This window comes from Myodes glareolus, chromosome 4, assembly GCF_982192425.1.
Source record: "Myodes glareolus chromosome 4, mMyoGla1.1, whole genome shotgun sequence".
NCBI lineage: Eukaryota > Metazoa > Chordata > Mammalia > Rodentia > Cricetidae > Myodes > Myodes glareolus.
The window spans coordinates 107262911-107271162 of NC_142029.1; the positions used below are offsets into that span (position 1 = coordinate 107262911).

Here is an 8252-nt window from a genome sequence, read left to right on the forward strand (position 1 = left end):
GAATCTCTCTCGGGTCTTGGCATCAAATGTAAGTAGGAACAGCAAAGAAACCACTGAACACAACCAAACTCCATGGAAAAGAAACAGCAAATTTAATTAAAAGCTACCAGGACACCTCAGATTGTAGAAGACGGTGCCAAGCTGGGAGAGTTTGTTTGGTTGTATAGGGATAAGTTGGGAAGGAGACAACTCAAATACTGGAATAGCAGCCGGGTTATGACCAGCACTCTGGAGATGAATCAGTTGTGGTTGAAACCATTCGGGTGACAATGGCCGATAAAGGAAAGTTCAGGTGTGAGTATTGAGAACAGGAGTGCTCAACCAGCCATTAAGGACTTTTGAGAAGTGCTTTTTGAGGACCATCACCCTGAAATATTTTCATCAACACTGCCATTTTTTCTCCTTGTCTTGGAGACCTAACAATCAGGAACCCAGAAAGTGCTTAGTCATTTCATTATAAAGACATTTAGAAGACCGTGGTTCAGAAGAATCTGGTGTTCAGGGTGAGAGAGTATTATGTTTTCTTGGTTCGCTGTAGATATTCCAATCAAAAGGAAATCATGTGTCATAGAGGAGAAAGCATCCTACTGATGAGTCTCTTCAAAGCTTCCTTCATGTCTCTGTTCCTCAGACTATAGATAAAAGGATTCATCATTTGAGGGACCACAGAGTACAGCACTGAAGCCACAGCAGTCTTCCTGGATGATTCTGTAACTGTTGAGCTAATGTAGACACCAAAACCTGTTCCATAAAATAAGGAGACAACTGATAGGTGAGACCCACAGGTGGAAAATGCTTTATATCTTCCTTCTGATGACTGCATTCTCAAGACAGTGGATACAATTTGACTATAAGACAAAATTATGCCGGAGAGAGGAACACCGCCAAATATGCAAGATGAAATATATATATAAGTATGTTGTCAATAAGAGTGTTGGAACAGGCAAGTTTAGTAATCTGTGTAAGTTCACAGAAGAAATGTGGGATTACTAACTCTGTGCAGAAGGATAGGTGTAACACCATCAGACCATTTACCAGGGCATTTGCCATGCTTCCCATCACAGACAATGCTACCATTAGGATACAGAGGCAGGGGTTCATGATGATCCTATACCTAAGAGGATGGCAAATAGCAACATAACGGTCATATGCCATTGCTGCAAGAAGACAATTTTCCATGCCAACAGACAGCAAAACAAAGCAGACCTGAGTCAGGCATCCAACATAGGTAATATTCTGGTCTTGTGTTTGTATATTTACCAGCATCTTTGGAATTGTGCATGTGACTAAAAATATGTCATTAAAAGAAAGACCAGAAAGAAAGAAGTACATGGGGGTGTGGAGATGGTACTCAGAGCTGGTGGCCAGAATGATCAGCAGGTTTCCTAGGACTGTAACAAGATACATGGAAAGAAATACACCAAAGATGATGAGTTGCAGTTCTGGATCATCTGTGAGTCCCAGGAGAATGAATCCAGAAACAACTGTTTGGTTTACAGATTTCATGTTTGTGGTGAATCTGATGAGAAAGAAATGAGGCAAAATGATAACCAACTACATGAACAGCAGCAATATAAGAAATAAAATCACTAGAAAATCAGCTCTGCGGTTTTGGCCTTTAACCTACAGAACCATGAAAAAATAATTTCTAACATTAAGCTTCCCATTTTGTAGTATTCAGCATCTAATATAGTTCACAAATCCTTGCCCCAACATGAGTATAAGAATATACCTAATGGGTGCTGGATTGGTGGTTCATTGTGTTAAGTGCATGCCACATAGCATAGGAACCAGAGACCAAACCAACAGAATCTGTAGAAGCATCAACTGGGTACATAGGCCCTTGTGTAATTCCAGACTATGGAGACAAGACAGGGGATCACCAATGCAATCTGGCCATTAAGACTAGTTGTATGATGAGCTCTGGGTTTGATTGAGAGGCACTTCCTTAAGGAAAATGTAGAGGACCCATTAAGGTGGTTCTTGGCAATAATATCAGATTTCTACATACACATGCATTCATGTTCACATGCACATGCATAACACATACACACACACACACACACACAAATGTGGAAAAATTTAATGGGGAATGGAGACATCCTCTGAATTGAAACTCTCCCTCCAGGAAGGGAGGAAAGAGTTATGAGACTTAGATTTCACTCTGGGAGGAGATACTGACTAGCAGACCCTACTAAAGCAAGCTGAGACTGCCTCAGGTGGGTGACTTTACAGCCTGGAGAGCCTGCAAGTCATACTGAGGATGCAAATTTCCTGAGTTATCATCAGTGTCCGGGTGAGGGTTTTGGTGGTACAGCTGCATATGAGTCTCCCTGCTCTACAAGTAACTCCTCACCTATACTTACTTAAGTAACCTTAATAAACTCTCTGGTTGACCAAGTCAGACTTTGGTGAAATGGTTAATTTTGTCTACTGTGGATACTCTGACTGGGAAAAGTGTTAGTTGTGTCTCTCCAGGAAGTTTTATCATATTTGAGAAGAGACAAATCTCTAGTCAGAAAGAAATTGAACCTTTCCTTTGTGAGATTACTAGAGGAGCTCAGTTAGAGCCAGTACGGTAACTGTGCAAATATAAGATTATGGATCACTGATTGGAGCCGTATGGGAGTACAAGGAGTTCTGTTTCTCAGCATCTTAATACAGTCTTTTATCATTGCTTCCCACAATGAATTCCAGTAAAATTCACCTGTTTTTGTTGCTACAGCATTTACTAAGATGCTGTTATCTGCTTGGCTTCAAGAGTAACAATGTTAATATCTCACCTGGATGTTGAGAATGGATGATTTGTCCCAGAAAATTTAGGCAGACTAGAGCAGTCAGGAGGAACTCCTGTGTGTGTGTGAGAGAGAGATCTGGCATTGATTCCTAAAATGACAGGAATATTCAGTTAGGTCACAGCCCGAATCATACAGTTTGTCTTCTTAGGGGATTTGATAACCAAACCTCCTCATTAAAACTGGGCTTTTTCCTGTCTTTCTCCTCCCAGGGGTGCAACTCCTTAAAGACTTGTTCTATAAAGACAGGAGTCCCTCACAGCAGATCCCCTGATACTCCAGGCCTAGAGTATACACATCAGTTATCTTCATCATTGCTGCTCACCCCCAACAAGGCCCTTGAATTAAAACATATACCACAGGCTCATATAAAGGCACACCCCTGAAAACACAGTAAGGAGACACAGACATGAATATCAAAAGATAACTAATAAAATGGGTAGCAAGAAAACCCCAATCACAACTTCTCCAATAAATACCAGCATTCTTGGTGAAAAACAAAGAAAAGCTATGTCAGAAAGTCTGATGTAAACTTCAAGCATGAAAATATGTCTTACATATGAAGATATGTTATTATTACAAATATTTAAAAAGTATTGTGAAATACAAATAATGTGTCACAGCTTTTCTTAAGTATCATTGATATTTCCTTTACCATCTTATATTTTACTCAGAAAGTTCTGATCCTTATCAGAAAATATAGAATAAACAATAAGTAAGACTTAAAATTTTATTTGGTTATTCTTGACAATTATATATATATTGATATATTTTATACATCTACAATATAATATAATATATATCCATTATATATATGTAACATTCACTCATTGTTATACCCATTATGATCTCCATCTCATCACTATAAATCCTCCCTCCTTACTGATATTATCATTTCTATATTCATGGTTTTTGAGGCTTTTTTTGTTTTGAAGGTCAAGTGAATTCAACAAGGATTATTCTAGGACCATGAGTTTGGAACTGCCTGATAAAGCCTGGTAGGCTCCTCCATGTATACAAATGAAGACAATTATTGGCTTTTTCACAGAACTTGTTACTAAACTATAGTTCAACAAAGAGACATGTGATCAGTGATTGACTATTGGTAGGTACAGTCTCATGTAGACAACCAAAGCTTCACTGGAGTCAAGATTGCTTTGATTATGCCATGACTGTAAGACAGAATTTCATAGCCTTTCTGCATATCTTCCAGGTCTTACATTCTTTCCCTGTCCTTCTTTGAGATGTTTCCCACCTTTGGATGGTGTGGTATAAATGCCTTGCTTGGAGTTAAACATTCAACTACCACTTATTCTCAGCACCTTGAACATCTGTTTGTATCTGTATTCACTGTTGTTGATTTCAAAGAAAGGGTTAACTGATTGGAGCTGAAAATAGCATTTCCCTATAGATAAGAATATAAATATCAAAATGCACCTTTGCATGATGACAACTTAGCTAAACATCTGTTTTAAGTATTAAGTAAGTAAGGGTCATACTTAAACCCTGATAATCCATGGGCCATGCCTGCCAGAAAACTAGGTAGGCTGCCTGCAAATTTTTTCTTCTCCCTGTCTTCTTCCTAATCAAATTCCCCACAATCACCCCGAGTTCAGCAGCAAAACACGTCTGGCAAATTTCCCTCATCCCCTCTTTGAATCTCCTTTGGATCTCATAGATTTTCCACTTTTAGTCTGTCTGCTACAATTCATTAGCAGGAATACTTTGGAAACACACAAGCTGAGCAGACCATGGACACAGATCCACATAAAATTTCCTACTGGGCAGTCCACAGTCATCACACTCTCCAAATATAGAAACTCCCAGGAGTAAAACACTTACCCAATAGAGACAAAGCCAAATATCTTCACCCAGACCTAAAAGCATCCCAATAACAGTTACCTGGACATCATCATAAAAGCACAACCAATAAAACCTAGAAATATGTCTTAACTGGAGTCCAGCAATGCTACAATAGCAAACACTGAATATTCCAACATAGGTGAAGCCCAAGAAAAAGATCTAAAATCAGTCTGTGTGAAGGAGATAGAGACCTTTAATGAGGAAATCCAAGAATGTAAGGAAATCCTTAAAGAAATTCAAGAAAATACAAAAATAAAATAAATAAAACTGTTCAAGACCTGAAGATTGAAGGATGATTGATTAAAAAAATATTGAGGGAATGCTAGAATTGAAAACTTTGAGAATTTAAACAGGAACTATAGCAGCAAGTTTCACCAGCAGAATACAAAAGATGAAAGAAAGAATCTTGGGCATTGAAGATAAAATAGAAAAAATGGATATATTGGTCAAATTAAAATGTTAAGTCTAAAATATTTTCCTTAAAAAATTTTAGGCTATTGGAGCACTATGGAACACAAAGAAAGGACTACTAAGAGGTAAATTTTAGTACTACATGCTTACATAAAAAATAACTGAAGACATGTCATTCTAGTAAACATAAAATCTCTAGAACAAAAAAAGAAAGAAAGGGAGGGAGGGAGGGAGGGAAGGAGGAAGGAAGGAAGAAAGGAAGGAAGGAAGGAAATCACATCCAAAAGGGGTATGTGTCAAGGAACAATCAAACTCTGGCTGAAATCAATAAAATAGAAACACTGAGAACAGTACAACTAATCGAAGAAACAAAGATTTGGCACTTTGAGAAAATTAATAAGATAGTCAAACCAGAGATACAATGGAGGGGTAAGTGTGTGCTTGAGCTGCCACACAAGTCTAGTAAGGGAACACACAATCTTCCCACCTTCCTTATCTCCCTGGGTATTCTGAAGGGGCAGCTTCCCCAACCTAAACCCTCTATCCCCCTACCCCATCACCACTTTCAGCCAGGAACCCCTTCCCTTCCTCTCTCCCTTTTTTGGGGCATAAAATCCTCCAACTCAGTCTGGGTGGGCATCGCTGGGACAGGGCGGTGAGTGCAAATGGGAGGTAGTTCCTTTTGTTTTAATAGCCTGCCTGCGGCAAGGTAGGACTGCAGGGAAAGTTATTCCTGGCCAGCAAGGGGCACTAATCCTGTAGCAGAAGACCCAGCAGAGGAAAGAACAATTAGAGAGCATATGAAGGAAGTGATGGGCAGGCGCCAATGCAAGAATTCCTCCAACAATCTGAAAAAACAACATGAAAACACCAGATCCCAGCAATCTTACAACAGAAGGACTTGAACACCCTATTCCGGAAGAAGTGGAAAACAGTGTCATTATGAAAGCAATAGAGTCTCTTAAACAGGGTATGAATAACTCACTTAAAGAAACAGAAGAGAAATATAACAAAAAGATGGAAGAAATGAGTAAAGAAATAGAAGAGAAATATAACAAAAAGTTTGAAGAAAGGAGTAAATTCGTAAACGATACCCTGGGAAATCAAGAAAAAACAATCAAACAGGTAATGGAATCAGTTCAAGAATTGAAAACTGAAATGGAGGCAATGAAGAAAACACAAACTGAGGGCTAGCTGAATATGGAAAAGCTAGGTAAACAAACAGAGACTTCATGAACAAGAGATAGAAGAACGAATCTCAGATTATGAAGACACCATAGGGAAAATAAACACTCTGACCAAAGAAAACAGCAAATCCAACAAATTCTCATCTAAAAACATTCAGGAAATCTGGGACATAATAAAAAAGCCAAATCTAAGAATAATAGGGGTAGAAGAAGGAGAAGAATAGCAGATCAAAGGTACAGAAAATATATTCAACAAAAAATTATGGAAGAAAACTTTCCCAACCTAAAGAACGGTATTCCTGTGAAGGTCCAAGAAGCATACAGAACACCAAATAGACTGGATCAGAAAAAAAATCCCCTTGCCATTTGATAATCAAAACACAAAACATTCAGATTAAAGAAAGGATATTAAGTGCTGTGAATGAAAAAGGTCAAGAAACTTATAAAGGTAAACCTATCAGATTGACACCAGACTTCTCTATGGAAACCATGAAAAACAGAAGGTCCTGGGTAGAGGTACTGCAGAAACTAAGAGACCAGGGATGCAAGCCCAGACTACTTTACCCAGCCAAGCTATTGTTCACTATCAACGGAGAAAACAAAATTTTTCAGGATAAAAACAAATTTAAACAATACGTTGCTACAAATGCAGCCTTACAGAGAATATTAGAAGGAAAATCACAACCAAAGGAAGCCAACATTCCCAACACTGCCTACAATAACTCAGACATTTAGCGACCCTTCACAAGAACAACTCAAAGAAGGAAAACACATACACTCTACAACCCCCCCCCCAAAAAAAAAAATGACCGGAGTCAACAACCACCGGTCATTAATATCACTTAATATCAATGAACTCAAATCACCTATAAAAAGGCACAGACTTAGAGATTGGATACAAAAACAGGATCCAACATTCTGCTGTTTACAAGAAACACACCTCAACCACAAAGACAGACACCTACTCAGAGTAAAGGGTTGGGAAAAGGTTTTCCAAGCAAATGGACCTAAGAAACAAGCGGGTTTGGCCATTCTAATATCTAACAAAATCGACTTCAAACTAAAATCAATCAGAAGAGATGGAGATGGACATTTCATACTCATAACAGGAACAATTCATCAGGAAGAAGTCTCAATCCTGAATATCTATTCCCCTAATATAAAGGCACCCACATATGTAAAAGAAACTCTTCTAGAAATCAAGGCAGTCATCAAACCACACACACTAATAGTAGGAGACTTCAACACTCCTCTCTCACCAATGGACAGGTCAATCAGACAGAAACCTAATAGAGAAATAAGAGAATTATTGGAGGTATTGAATCAAATGGACTTAACAGACATCTATAGAACACTCCAACCAAATAGGAAAGAATATACCTTCTTCTCTGCAGCTCATGGAACCTTCTCGAAAATTGACTACGTACTTGGTAACAAAGCAAACTTCCACAGATACAAAAAAATATTAGTAACCACTTGTGTCTTGTCAGATCACCATGGATTAAAGTTAGAATTCAACAACAATGCTACCTCCAGGAAGCCAACAAATTCATGAAAGTTGAACAGTCAACTACTAAATCACCCTTGAGTCAAGGAAGGCATAAAGAAAGAAATTAAAGTCTTCCTTGAATTTAATGAAAATAAAGACACAACATACTCAAACCTATGGGACACTATGAAAGCAGTGCTAAGAGGAAAGTTCATAGCACTAAGTGCCCAATTAAAGAAAACGAAGAAAGCACACATTGGAGATTTAACAGCACACTTGAAAGCACTAGAAAAAAAAAGAAACTGATTCACCCAGGAGGAGTAGAAGACTGGAAATAATCAAACTGAGGGCTGAAATCAACAAAATAGAAACACAGAAAACAATCCAAAGAATCAACGAAACAAAAAGCTGGTTCTTGGAGAAAATCAACAAGATTGACAAACCACTATCCAAACTAATCAAACGGCAGAGATAGAACATGCAAATTAATGAGATCAGAAATGAAAA

General features: G+C 38.3%; 1 pseudogene; it reads right to left on the reverse strand.

The window, feature by feature from the left end:
- Positions 1-565: 565 nt before the first annotated feature.
- LOC125400742 (olfactory receptor 7G2-like) lies at positions 566-1506 on the reverse strand (annotated as a pseudogene).
- Positions 1507-8252: the final 6746 nt, after the last annotated feature.